The sequence below is a fragment of the Monomorium pharaonis genome, chromosome 3, assembly GCF_013373865.1.
Source record: "Monomorium pharaonis isolate MP-MQ-018 chromosome 3, ASM1337386v2, whole genome shotgun sequence".
NCBI lineage: Eukaryota > Metazoa > Arthropoda > Insecta > Hymenoptera > Formicidae > Monomorium > Monomorium pharaonis.
Window position 1 is genome coordinate 28,001,974 of NC_050469.1, and position 16,088 is coordinate 28,018,061.

At 30.0% G+C, this 16,088-nt stretch overlaps 1 pseudogene; it reads right to left on the reverse strand.

Moving 5' to 3' along the window:
* Window positions 1-4,447: 4,447 nt before the first annotated feature.
* Window positions 4,448-12,425, reverse strand: LOC114253855 (annotated as a pseudogene).
* Window positions 12,426-16,088: the final 3,663 nt, after the last annotated feature.

Below are 16,088 nucleotides of genomic sequence, written 5' to 3' on the forward strand. Positions count from 1 at the left end.
GTAAACATTACCGCCTTTTTGTAGTATATTTTGAATAAGACAAACTTTATCGGTAAAAGTTAAAATCAGATTGTTTTATTGAAAAAGTAAATTTTTTACATTCATACTATAAATTGTTGAAAATCAGAAAAATGTTCATGTAGTAGTGTCGTGCTGTGTTTATACAAAAGCTTAGTTTTACATTTATTAATTTCATTTATAGTAAAATTTTTTGTTTCCTTTATCGGTAAATTTGCTGTAATTGCGAATGAGGCTTTCTAGTTATTTTTTTTTTTTTAACACATGTTTGTCTCATATGGAAACGCAGAAAAATCATCTAAATTAGTTTCAAAAAATCGAATGTCAAAAACAATGTTTTAAACCATGAACATTATATGATATGAAGTTGTCTCCATATAAAGCAACATTAGATTCTATGAAATTATTGAAACACTCTTCTGCCCAAATCAAATGTTTCTCTGATAACGAAATTTAATTTCGGCTTTAGTCATCAAGTAACAAAAAAAAACAGCAATGCTTTTACATATTAAAAGTATCATGTAAACAAATCTGATAATTTCCCGTTCAAATAAAATTTTTATAATTATAAACTTTTTATAATTATAAACATGTCGTATTAAAATATGATTTAATTGAGCTTAATTGTGAAGCATAAAAAATTAAGGCCCATTAAATTTTGCGTTAAAGATCGTAAATTAAAGATTTTAGAACACGATTCAATTAATCTTTCACTACTCGCGCGGATATTAGGACACTACACCTGTAGTGAAAGATTTACTATTCAATATCTAATAAAATAAATTTGCTATATCGTTTCAAAAATCAAGATAGTTACAAAGTTGAGCTAAAGAGAGCTTAATAAATTCTATCCTTATCTCAGGTAGCAAGGTGTTGTCTAATTGACGTCATTTTTTGGTCATTTTATGACGAAGCACACGTCATAAGATGACGTCCAAATGTCGTAAAACTGACGTACATTTGTCTCATCTTAACGACGTCATATATTGACATAAAAAATACGTCATTATTTTCATATTATTGACGTCATTTTCAAAAAGCTAGTGTCGTAAATTTGACGGTATTTTATTGTTATTATTATGACAAAACATAGGTTTTTAGATTACATCTAATAAAGACGACATTTTACCGTTATTTTTATGACTATTTCAGGTAGTAAAAGCCGTCGTTATTTTGACGTTTTAAAAAATATTTCGGGTCCCAGCAAACACAAAGTTACATGTAACGTGCCTGTTAGTTATAATTTCCCACTCAACAATGTAATTGTAATATAACACGTGTGTTATACGCATACGCACACGCAAGATTTTTAGGCAACATTTGTCTTCCACAAAATCGCCGCGCCGATAATCACACCGCTTATATCAATCGCTTCCGCCTTTTGCTCGAAGCTCCCGCACACACACACACGCACACTCGCACATGCCACGCACACACATACGCTCACCTTCCTACACTAATATTTTTATAAATATATATAAATTTACAGTTTTTTTCCTGATTTTTACATATACAAAATAACATGTGGAATAACTAATAAAAATATGTTTTTGCTCTGTTCTCTTAATAAAGCTAAATTATACCCCAGACAGTACGCAAAATATTTACCCAAATATTTTATAAATATTTTTGTGATCTTAGATTTGACAAATCATAAAGATTTATCATAAATATTATTAAAATATTTATGAAATATTTATAAATATTTACAAAATATTACTTATACAAATCTTTGTTTTTTATTTACCCAAATATTATATAAAATATTTAGTCTATATCTTAATATGTTGAATAAAGATTTTTTTCTTCGTGTATATAAAATATGTGTAAAATATTTATATAATATTAAAAAAAAAAATAAATATTAATAAATATTTATCATAAATATTATGTGCTGTCTGGGATGATTCTAAAATATTGATAGTATTAATTATATAAAATATTATATTAATTATTAAAAATGTTGTTTATTAGCCAATCTTTAAATAATTGATTAATAGTTATAGGTAGCAAGGTGTCGTCCACTGGACCTCAATAATTCGTCATTTGAGGTCAAATCATCAATTATTACAAAGAATTATAAACGTCAGTAATTAGTCACTAATAAAACCTTATTAATACGTCGTAAAATGATCAATTAACTGACGTTATTAATTAATCAAGAATATGACGTCGAAAATACGTTGTAAGATGGATAAATGACTGACGTAATTAATAGGTCAAAAAGCGACGTTACTATTACGTCTTAATTTGGTAACATGACGTCCGCGACCTTAAATGACGAATTATTGACGTCCAGTTTACGTCACCTTGCTACTTGGGGTGCGTTCCGTTTCACGCATGATACGCATGATGCATCGTTCATCCTTGTCGTTTGTCAAACGTCAAATAAGAATGAACAATGCATTATGCGCATCATGCGTTGAAACGGAACGCAGCCCTGGGATTCCATTGGAATGCGCTTTGTAAACTATCGAAAGAATAAGCCCGGATCTACAATAGGTGTAGCAAGCCTTAAGCCATAAGGAATTAACCAATTATATTTGATTATTCTTTTTATATTCAATTATAATTGGTCAATTTCTTATGGCATAAGGCTTACTACACCTATTGTAGATCCGGCCTAAGGCTAGAAGGCACAACACATCTACTGTCTCTCTCTAAAGGGCTATCTACAATGGAGAGTCGTAGGCCGTAGCAATAGTCGTAGAAAATGTCTCTACTTCGTATTGCTTTACTGTTTACAGCCTACAGCAGACATTGAGCCAATTCATTGCGTGCTTACGATGAGCGTTGGGGCATTCGAGATTAGTTTTTGGTCGCCTTTCTTTGATGGCCGGCTTGTATGTTATTGCTACGTCGTTTTTATTCTAGACAGCATTGCCGTAGTTTAGTGCTAAAACACTCCATTGTAGATGGCCCTTAAAGAAGCATCTCTAGTACAGTACAGAGCGTTAAGGCTCATTATCGTACGCCTATAGGCGCCGAATTTGCGACCTAATCACACGGCGAAATATTACGCGCGAACAACGTTTCTTTTTTTGATCGAGAGATTCGCGTCTATGGTTACGAAAAAACACATGTTTCGATCCTTCGTTGTGCATTGCTGCAAACTCGGTCGCCTGGTAATTTCACGAACCGACCGGTCATTATTAATTACACTCGGCGCAATTGTAACGCGCGAGCGGGCTATTTCGCGTCCGCGCATACCTTCGGGTTCGCAGGCCCGTGTGTCGCGCGTTGATTGGCGAAAACAATCGTAACGTCGGCAATTGGTCCGCGACTCGCTCCTCTCCCCTCCGGGCAACCGCCGCGTCCGCGTTCTTTCTTCTTTCCCTCATTTTCGTCGCAACCGTGGCACGGGTACCCCGTTGTCCTCGATCCGGATTTTGGCGGAAGGAACTCCGCGACCGCCCGCGACGTAGTTACAGTTTACCCGGTCGTCGAAAAGGTTCGTGGAGTGCGCGGAGTTTGCCGGACGCGCGATGGCCAGTGGATCATCTCAGTCTCGTGAACAAGGTGAGTGCTTTTCGTTCCCTACTGTTCCCCGGGTTCGTGACGAGAAATATCGTCGTGGCGTCGCGGGCGCGTCAAGCGCGATGAATAAAACGTGCGCGCGTGTGTGTGTGTGTTCGTGTGAATCGCGGCTTTCACGGAGCGGTCGATCGGCTCGCCCGAAATTATCTCGCGAAAAAAATCAATCCGTCGCGCTACACGATCGGCCGCCATGTGCTCAATTTTCTCTTTGCCCCCCCCCCCCACTCTCCCCCTTTCTCCTCGTCTTTTACTCTGTGAATTTCCGTGGTGAGAAGGATTTTTCTGCGCGGGAGGCCGGGAGGTATTAGTGTTCCGTCTCGCGTGGTTTTCGTACGTTTATTCGAATTTAAGACGCAAGTTCATGAGCACGAAATCCGTGTGACGAGTGAAGCGTACGTGCGTGCGCGCGCGCGTCGCATCGAAATTTCTGGAAGGGAATTCGCTCGACCACGCGGCGGCGCGTGATATCGATCGACGCACTCGATCTTCTCCATGGCGCGTGTCTCTTTTCGCGGTGGCGTAGCCATGGATTCTGAAATGATAAAAAATTTGATTTTTTTTAAATAGGTATTCTAGCAAATTTCTTTGAGGGCCAGTTCCAATTTCTTGGTAAACTTGGTAAACTTATCTACCAGGTAAGCATGTGTCTCTTTATTTCTTTTTTTAAATAAATAAAAACAAACATATATTTACCTGATAGGTAAGTTTACCAAGAAATTGGAACAACCAACCCTGAAACTTCTTTTATTTTTTACTGCAACTTAAATATTTCTAAATAAATAAGTTTGACTAAAAATTAAATGTGATTTAAATATTCCAATGTATTAATTAGTTTAAAACAAAAAAATTAAATATACCTTTCCTAAACGTAGTATAAAGAAATTAAGAAAAAATTTGTATTACTTACTAAGAACTAATTTTGCTAAAATTAAATCCTTAAAAATCAAGTTTCCCTTGTGCCCCTCCCAGCTGTATTCTCTTCCAATTTCCGGTGTTAAAATTCGACACATCAGTTTCTTGACAATGATTCGTAGATTACTACCGCCCATTTTCGACAATTCTGTAGCCTAAAAAATTATCATTTAAAATATATTTCTTTATATATTGTTATTATATTCTTATTATATTTATTATATTAATTTATATATATTATTATATTTACTTATTTATACATACACTACTATTATTTAGTATATTTATTTATATTATATGGTATAATTTTAATAATATATAACAATCATTTTACCACATCATGGAATATTTGTTTATCTTGTAATGTTCTCTCAATTTCTTGAAGTTCTATTTTTGATTTTACTGGCAAACTTTCTACGCATTCTAATGAGACTTTTCATTTGTAATGTTTTGATTAGCATTTTCTTGATCAGCAAGAAAATTAGATTGTTTTAATGATTCTACGTGTTCATCTAATTCTCCCATGCGGCCATTAATGCTATGTAAGTGTCGTAGAACTTGGCGTTGAAATTCTGAAAAATTTAAAATACCATATATAATGAACACAAAACAGCTTTAACTTATTTTACGGATTACAAATGAATTAAAAAGTATGCATAGCAATATGTGCTAAGAAATTTTTTCCATTCATAGAATATATTTTCTCCACATTACCTTTCATTTTAATTGCGTGTTTTTGAAAATTAGTATGAATCTCGGTCAAGATATCAAAATTTTGCTCCTTGCTTCTATCTCTCTTCTTTCTCTCTCTCTCTCTCTCTCTCAATTTGATAAATGTTATTATTCGATTTAGTACGGATCTCAGCTAAGTTATTATTAGAAATTTGCTTCTTATTGCCTTCACCATATTTGCAAACATTATTCGATTTTTTATTAACTGAATCTGAAACTCTATTAACTGAATCTGGAAAGAAAAAACTTCTTAGAAAAATAACGTCAAAATTTTTCATAATTATTTTTACTTAATTAATGTACCTGTATTTGCCGAATTTGGTGGAGTTACGGTCTTATCTGCCTTATATGTCGGGAAATCAATGGACAAATCTTTGCTACATTTATCGCTTTCTGTATCGGTGTCTGTATCACTGTTTTGTCTTTTACGTTTTGATACACATCCTTTTCCATATTCAGCAGTTTCAGATAAAGATGAGAGATTATCTCTATCCAATGCTGTTTTGTATTTTCTTTGAGCAGTTTTATAATTGTCTACAAAAAGATATTGTAATTCAATTATAGTAAATTGATAAAAATTTTTTATTTAAAAAATCTTATTTATATAAGGTTTTGCTATTTAATTAATTGAACAATTTTTAACAAATTAAAAACAAATTACAAAAAATATAGACAAAACAAATTTATCTATTTATCATCTAATTGTATTATATATTTCAATCTTTTTCCATAACAAATTATACAAGATCTAAATTGTTGCAATTGTTTAAACTTTATTATTACATTTATTCTGTTTTACGTACTACCATTTAAATTATAAAAAATTGTATACAAATTTTTAAAAGAAACTGCAATTTAAATATATTAAATATATTAACGTAATTAATATTTATTGTATCGTCCTAAAATTCTAACACTCATTGTTTTCCAATCATCTTTTGGATTTTCTTCTTTTTTAATAAGCTCAAATAATTTTGATGGTTTTGTTATTAATGGCCATACACATTGATTTTTATTATTATCCAATTATTTGGGACAACTTCTACGGAGTCATCAACTTGAAAATGGCAAACGCACCATATTCCATATTTCTGAAAAATGCAAATAGCTTATTTAGACATAATATGAAGTTTAGTTGTGTTTAAACTTTTTGCTTATATCATATTCTTGCACTGGATCATATTAAGATACATCTAGTTGCAATATTGCATATAAAAAATACAATAATACACGCTTAACCAGCTCAATGTCAATATTTTGTTGAAATCAAAAAGATGATACGGCAGGTAAGAAAATTTAAACATGCACGGATTGTATGAGTTTGTTGCCTTTTCATTCTGTTTTCATTGAATGTATTTTATTTTATAAAATTATTTAATATTTTATTATTTTATTTTATAAAATTATTTAATATTGAATTTAAAAAAATATATAAATAAACATACATAAATTGTCATTTATTTAAACTGCGACAGCAGAATCAATTAAAATTGGATATTTAAAAATAGATAATAGATTAAAATCTTCTTTTAGATTTGTAATATATTAATAGTTTATTTACATTATGTAAAATATTAATAGTTTATTTACATGTGTAACAAAGGAAAGATTACTGCATTATTATCTTTATATGGGAACAACATTATTTTGGATTTAATTTCTAATAATGAGTATATTTTTAAATTATTAAGTTTGTCAAGATTAACAGTATAAATGCCTAGAATTGTAGAATCACAAGGTTTCATAAAAAATGGCGCGTGCGTGCGTGCGTGCGTGCGTGCGTGCGTGCGTGTCTCCATATGCGGTAGAGTCCAAATATCTGATATTCTGAAGGATTAGACTCAACATTTTTCAAGATTTCTTTCTTTATGTAGTTTATTTATATCCAATGAAGTAGCTAATTTAAAATTGTCATGTTCAATTACTTCAGCAAAAGTCTTATTAGGTTTTAAAGTTACTGGAATATTACCAACTATATAGTTTTGATATACATGTTGGTTCTAATGTGTAAATATAATTGTATCCGTCGTTACCACTTTTCTCCAAGATGGAATTTCCATTGTTAAGTAATTGATCTAAAATGTTCAGAGTTGGAAAATCTCTACTTATTTTCTTCAGAAATACTCATCATCCTAAGATATCTTTGAGAACAGAGATCACTTATGATCAACAAATGATCTCTAAAGCATAAAAAATCACCATATTTACTTCTGATTGATAACAAATTTGGAGTGTAGTAAATTATAATTTCTTCTATGGTACAGAATGTAACCTCTATCATTTTTATTCCACCAGAGGAATGGGTGATAATTTGGATTTCCAGTAGAAAGTACGGCTTTTTCCCCAAAACATTTTAATTGGTAATATTTGAGTAGATAATATTCATCTTCATAACAAATTCTGCACTGTTTTTTGAATTAAAACTTTTCGTAAAGTGGTATTTAATCCTAAATTGTCTTCTACAATGTAGGCTGGCGTCAAGAAAACTTGCTTCTTTTGATTATTTACATTTATTATAACTTCAGATTTCTGCGAGTCCGTAATATGTTCAAAGATATTGTAAAAAATTTCCTAATAACTTATGGTCATGATATCTGTGAATTTAAAACAAAAATATATTCTTCAACATGCTAGAATATTCATCTGGTTCAAGTAGAGTACAATAAACCATTTCTAATTTATTGATTTATGCGAACCTAAGGGATTGTTTATTTCTAAGTCATTGAAATATAAAATAAATGAAAATTTAATTTTTCCGTTTTTATTATTTTCAACAGATCTTCAAAACGTACTATTAAAAAAATGTAATACATTTATTTATTCTGCATTTTTCTATATTATTAATACACTCAAAAACATTTGGAAGTTGTAGAAATTTTTGCAAGATTATTTTTAAAGGAATAAGATATAGTTTTCTCTTACAAATTACAGCTTTTTTGAAAGTTCTAATTTTGATGATAAAATTGTATTGGCAGTAAATTAATGAAGGTTCAGTCAAACAATTTATTGATTTCAAGTATTTTAATGTTAAATATTCACTTTTAAATGGTTTAAACTCATGTTTTAAAATATTTATAAAGGCACATAGATTTGTATTATCATTAAATTTGTTATTAATAATAGTAAAAAAAACGGAAATTATTTTATTATATAAATAGGATTTGTGTTTAAATCATTTATTATTTTATGAATGATTTTTCTGTTCAATAAACCACAAGCATATAAATGAGTTAAAAATGGTAATGTTGTATTAAATACTTAGTTTTGGAAAATTTTTTAATACTCATATTTTTTGCTTTTAGAACATGGGAATCTTCACTTTTTTTCTAGTTATTATTATGGAATTTTTATTTTCACGAGACACTGATGTATTATTTAAATTTGATATGTTATATAAACCTTTATTAGATACATTAGATACACTAGGTACATTAATACTATTTCTGATAACATTGTTTGGAATGTGTGATACATGCAATTCTAAAATATGATTGCGTGTGTGTTTTTAACAGTAAACATGAGCATATTTTGCATAACAGTTTTTAAAAGTACATTGAACTTCTGAATTTCATAACGTCTTATGTGTTAATGTAATATGTAACATTAAACTATCATGTTTAAGATGATGCTTATTAATTAATGGAATTGAATTCCCGAGATCTTTATTACACTTATGACAAAAATATTTAATTCTACTATTTAATATTATAAGAGAGAAATATTTTTCTTTTATTAAAGAATTTATAATTTTATAATTTCATGTCGTATCTACATACGCCTTCGTATAAATCGTGCATTATGTCGAATGAAACATTTGTTATGCAGTTAATATTAGGCAATTCATTAAAAGTACATTTTTCTTTGACACCATGACTAAAATTCTTACAATCTTCTTTATAGTTCGACGGTGTTCTTAATAATTCAGTATTTTTTTGATATTGCGATTTCATTTTTAACTTTAAACATCGACATACACGACAACAAAAATCGACAGAAAATGATTTTTTAAAACCGAGTAAATCGTTTAGCCCCAAGTTATTCCTTAATAGTGCAAGTAAGGAAAAAAAAACTTGATATTCTTTATTATCTACGCATATTGTAATTCAGAAATTTTTTAAATTAATCAATTCGTTAATGACTGGTTTAAAAGATACTTTATTACCAAATTTTTCACGATCACTACTGTTTAAAAATTGACTAAGAAAAATATTTTGTAAAGATGAGGCATGTGCTTTTGGTATGCCTGCAATAGTATAATACTGACCTCTTAATTTATGTATAGTCTCTTGACCCTAAAGAATTTTCTGTTTCGAAATCATTATAATATAATAATAAAGGCAGTAATATTTTATTATTAAATTTCACAACTAAATTTTTCCACACATTTCTGGAAAAAATACTTGAAATTGTATTTTCTTTTGCACTTTCTTCCGAAATGTAATCTATGATTGATTTGAATACCTTTGGTAATTCTAAATATTGTTTTAGTAATTCCCGTAAGGGAATAAATTGATCTTCACATTTTTTTGGTACTACTACTGTACAATTCTTTTTATCTTTTTTAGTATCAAAAATTTTTTTTATAAGAAATTTTTGTGATTGTAAAAGCCATTTAGATTCTTTAAAAAATTGGAACCGTCTGTATTCCGTGGAATATTTTTCAAAGGGTCTTATATTATCAAAAGCATTATCAAGCACTTCAGAAATATTAATATTATCATTACAGAAAGATATTTCAGATTGTAACTTATATTTGATTATAGACAGCAAATCTTGCACAAGTTCAGAACAATCCTCAATTATATTATGTTGTAGTTAATCCTTTTTGAAGTTCTGCTACATAATGTCTAATACAGCTTTTACTTAGAGGAGCAAATAGATACTCAACAGGTCACTCTGCTAGTGCAATTAAATTTTACAAGAATTAGGCTTTTAGGAAATGCATTTGTCAATTGTACATTTTTTGAAGCCGCTCACCATATGAAAACTATCGTTGGAATTACTCATGTTAGATATGATGGACATATTAGACTCAGAATTAGCATTATTATTAGATTCACACTCTATATTTACTTTAATTGATTTTCTATGAGTGTAGATTCCGCAGTTGGAGTAAATGTATCATTACCGTAAGTCTTCGACTTTAAAGAAATATTATCACTATTAGTGACATTATACATAGTATTCAGTTGGATATTATTGTACGTAATATCCATTTTCTTTGTGTGCATTGGAAGCTTTTTTATTGATATATTAACATTTTCTATTTCCAAGATCTTCGGAGTTCTTTTAGAATTTCTACATTTTTTAAATGACATTTGCAAGAAATCTAAGGGAGGTTTTTTAGATTGTCCTTCGGATGAGGGTGGAGTAAGGTGTCTTCTACGCTGATCTACGTAATCTGACACAAACAAAATTAAGCCCTTTCAAGAAGGAATAAAAAAAAAAAGAAAAAGAGAAGTATAAACATTGCACATAGGACCCTAAATCATTTTACCAATTTTTTTTAGAAATGACACGAGAGGTTAAACTGTTCAGGATTGAGCCGAAGGTTTCCAATTTTCTTAAAGTGAGATTTCACATGGCTTTTTAACTTTCTACGCGGAGCAAAGATAGATTGAAACTTAGTAAAAGATTTTAGAAATTAAAGAAATTTCCAATTGAAAAAAGTTTATTTTATGAATTTGTCAAACAATGCCGGTATTTATTGGAAAATTGGTAATTGAATTTAATAATCAGTGCATTAAATCTTGTTAGAGAATGGACAAGTCTTCTAAGCTTCAAGATGCGATTCCTTTTACAGTCAAGAAATAAAAATAAGGAATATATTAAATCCATTGTAAACGAGTCTGCTTATTTCCCGTTTAAATTAAATTTATATAATTTTGAACTTACATTTTGTATTAAAATATGATTTAATTGAGCTTAATTGAACAGTATAAAATTTAGGCTCATTAAATTCTGTGTTGAAGATCGCAAATTGAAGATTTTTAGAACTCAGTTCAATTAATTTTTCATTATACACGGATATTACAACCTTTAGTAAAGGGTTGAGTGGTATAATTCTAAAATAAATTTGTTACATTTATCTATTTTAAAAAATTATATTTAGTGCAATTGTTTCATAATTTAAAAAATTTTGTATTTTTTTCTAAAGAATGTATACAATATTTTAAATCTTTATTTAATTACACATTATCCCAAGAGAACAATAAAAATTCAGATGTAATGTTGGAGTGTCAAACACCTCGCGCGACTAATGAAAATTTTGTTTTTATCAGTGGAACTCTAATTGTACAGAGCGTAATTCTTATATTACTCGATCGTTTCAAAAATCAAGGTCAGAAACAAATAAAACAAATTTTTATGTATTAACATAATTCATTCAAGTTATTTTGAGGTTAAATTTTAAAACATTCGATATTGTTATACACTGGATTAAAATCGATTTTGTTTTTTAAATGACATTTATATTATAATTAATTAATGTCAGTAGCTTATCATCTTCTTATTAATTTCTTACTGCTTCCTGTTTATTATCAAGCACTAGAAGTGAAAATTGCTTGACTGTCTAATGACCAATATGTCAAACTGTGATGCGCTTATTTTTGGACATTTGTCCATTTATTAGTGCTTTCATGTTGAACGCTTGTACTACTTATTGGACAGTTATATTTATTAATTATATTACGTAATTTGATGTTATTTAATCAATTTTGCAGTTTAAATTACTCTTTATTTTATATTGCTAATATATGTATCATCAATATTAAAAAATGTCAAAATTTAAATTATTTATAATTTAAAAAAAAATCCCAAGTCTCCTAAAGCTTTTAGTTACATAATAATTTCTTTTACTCGTTGCTGTTGTAATATTATTTTTGAAATTTTTTTTTTAACAAAATATTTTTAATATAAATAAATTATGAAATACTTAATTTGTAAATAATATTTAATTAAAATATTAAAAACTATAACAAATTTATTTGAAATTATAAATATCAGCAAAAGTTTATTACCTATATTTTATTTTGTCCAGTAGTTGGGTCGTGTCCAATAATAAGTACTAATAGGTTGATTTTTTTTTATATTTTACTATCCATTGTAAATTTCACACATGTAATTTTATGTACTTTTTTCACTTGCACCACTTGAACAAAGTTTTCGATCTTTGGAATTTTCCGCGGATTTTCTTTTAATAGCAAGTCATTTTTGTCACTACCCATATAGACAAAAAGATGTTTTTTAGATTTCTAAAAGACATCTTACGATTTCTTGCGATATCTTGCATTTTTTACGAAAAGATACCTTTTCGTGATCTAAAAGATGTCTTATGCAACAGTTTGAGACCTCTTTCAGATATCTGGCGATGTCTAAAAGACATCTTATAGACACTTAAAGTTCTCAAAGATATCTAAAAGACATCTTAAAGATATCTAAAAGACATCTTGAAGAAATCTAAAAGACATCTTAAACAATACTTAAAGATACCTAAAAGACTTCTTTTAGAAATCTGAAAGACCTATATAAGATATCTTATAGATGTCTTTTATACATCTTGAAGACCAGTTTTAGAATTTTTTTTAGATATCTATTTTTATATATTTATTAATATTTACAAATAAAACACATTTTAAATCATAATTTAATATATTATATTTTGGAGAATATAAAACTTTACAATGGTAACATTTGAAACGATAACATTTACAGTACAATTGTTTATATTTCAAATGATATAAAACGATTACTTAATAATGTAATCACTACAAACACTTGTCAAAATTGAATACATCGCATACTCTATGTATTATTTATATCGCACAGTCTTCCTCCCCTTCTCACACACTTTCTTTTGTAATACTTTTTACAAAAGTACCTCTCTTTTTTTGAGAGGAATTCAGACTTTGGTAAAAAATCAAAAAACAGAAAAATAATCAGAACTCGCGTTGGTAGTCAACAGTTTCTGTTTTCTGCTAATCTGTTAATTCACACATATCGTCTTTATCGGTTCCTGCTTTCTGTTTTTTTACCAAAGTCTGAACTTTCCCTTACAATAAAAATGTATTTTACAATATACAAATAAACGCATACAATATAACTGTATACAAAACATTGTCGATCCAGAAAATGGGTTTCTGAAAAATTAAACTCGTAGAACATTGAATTGGTATTTTATGTAGAAAATATGGAGAAACAGGCAAACGTTTTTTTATATTTTCTACATTTACATTAGTTAGCAAAATTCGTTTCGTCGAAAAAGCATTCATTTTAAATTCAAGTTTCTAACTGGCTGTCACCAATTGTTACGTCCGGAATTGGGGTGAGCGGGTGCAAGAGGACGTAATTAATGATATGATTTCTCCTTGGAAGGGGGAGAGAGAAGGAAAATCGGTAACGTGCCTCAGACAGACCAAGCACGGTACTTTGGAAGGATGAAAGAATAAAGGAAATTTTATAATAACGTGCCTCAGCCCAAGTACGGTATTGTGTAAGCAGGAAGAGTGAATGAAGAAATGAAGAAAAGTGAAAGGACTTAGAATTTTGACTGAGCTTGGATATAATTCGAACTACTTACAATGATACTTACAATATGTAAGATCTCGTTTGTACAGAGCTTTGATACGAATAGCTCGGTAAGACTATTTGGTACCCTAATACTAGCTGATTTCCATAAGATTTCGCTCGCTTATATACTGTTAGGTGGATGATAGTGCGGTGAAGGGATTGTCAAATTTGGGGAATTTAAAGTAATAAATCATGGAATACATCTGTCAATTATTTTTGAAACTTTCAGTACTATTGTTTTGAGATGTCATCTGAAATAAGTTATTTTTAGTTGTTATCAATATTTTTCGGTCGCCTTGTTCCAGTTTTTATTAGATACGGAATTATTAATTAGTAGTTTTTTTGGTAGCTTTTTGTTATAGGAATTCGTGCAGTCTCATAGCGCACGCCGCTTCTGCGTGTTTAATAATAATATGTTCGAATTCCGTAGTCGGATCATAAGATTTTATTTTCTTAACGTAAAGAGCTGGAAAAAAAAGAACTGTTAATCGAAGCATACTCTTACAAGAAAGCTATATAGGTAGAGAAAGAGTCTGAGTTAATTGTTTAATTAATATATTTTATGCGAAATTGTATTTTAATTGATAACAATTGTGTAATCAAGTTTAGCTCCATGATTGATCCTACTTTTTATGTTTAACATCCCCTTCATCGATTTGCGTAATCACAAATATAATAATAATACTGGATTTATTTTATAATTCAAAATGCGGATATGTCACGCTTGCGCTGCGGGAAAGACGTGCGAGCCGCGTCGCACGCGTGACCGCGCGCGCGCGCCCGGTCAGCTGATCGTGAAAATCATTTCATTAATTTAGACTCTTTAATATTTTGCACGCCCACAGAACAAATGACCAAGCGGACGTTGAATTTCCCTTTTTTTTCCTCTTGCACGCATCCCGTGGCGCGACGGGAGAGGAGAATTTAACAGGCGACCTTGTAATCTTACGCTGTGCGTCACTTACAATAGGGTTGCCATACGTCCTCCTTTTCTCAGACAATGTCCTCTTTTTTAGAGCATTTGGAGACGTCTGGGGGGATTTTTGAAAGTGCTGAAATTTGTCCGGGAGAATTATGTGTGTCCGGAATTGTAAATATTTTAATTATTTATTTTTTTTACCGTACTTTTTCTAATGGCACCATTTATTGAGTGCTGAGTAACAATTAAATATAATAAAATTAAAATACTTAATCGACTTACAAGATTATATCTTTGAGGCGAAGACAAAACTTTCCATTGGAAAAAATAATCCGTTAGCGAAAGTGGTTTGTTTCCTCCACCTTTCGGTATTGGTGTATGTATTATTTATCAGTGACAGACAGACTGTCACGGGAAGTCACAGTTCTTGGGCCGGAGTTATCTGGGAGAGATTTAGAGAATTCCTGAGTGGAAAGGCGAGTTTGATCGGAATAATGGAGAAAAGTAGGTTTTAATGAAATTTGTTTATAATTGGATGGTGCAGTACTAGGGTTAGTAGTAGTAATTGGATCGCTATTAATTCAAATCCTTTTTGATGGAATAACAAGTTGACGCTTAGATTTGAATTTAATAAATTGAGAGTTAGGAATAATTATAAGTTATTTATTACCAGAGGGTTAATTTTCAGAAATAATGTTAATTTTAGGCAAAGACGGGTTAATTACAGAGAAATTCGATGACCATCCCTTAAATGCAGCTGACTAAATGTGTTTTGCGCTTCTTGAATTGAAGATATATTTTTTGATTTTATTAGCTTGATGGCATTTGCTCTATCTATATTACAGTACGCCATTATTGTGTTAATAATTTTAAATTTATAAAAAATAGAACAATAAGTATCGAAGGTTTGATGGTTGCTTTTACAATTTGCACATCGAGTAGAAATATTGATGCATGAATCCGTCTTATGTGGTTCATCGCATTTGGAACAGGAAATAGATTCCCTACAAGAAAGGGAAGAATGTCCCCACTTAGAGCAATTATAACATTTCTTAATTCGGTTTATAAAGGGTATAACCGGGCATCTGACTCTTCAGATGTAAACAAACTCTGGTAGAAAAAGCGTTTCAAACCAGATTTTGATTGTAGAAGTATCTCTGAAGTTATCTGGGTTATTCGGGTCTCCAGATTTAAGTTTTTAAAAATGTGTGTGTGTGTTTTTTTTTGTCTGGAGAAGCGCTCTGATTGATATGTATTTTAGACATACATTCCTACGATGTATTTATAGTAGTTTGGAATAATTACGACTTTTAAACATCCCAATTATATTTTCCTCGCTATTAAAACGTATCCGTTTAAATTTTTTGTAAGAGTTTAACTTCAGTTTATAACCATTTGAAAT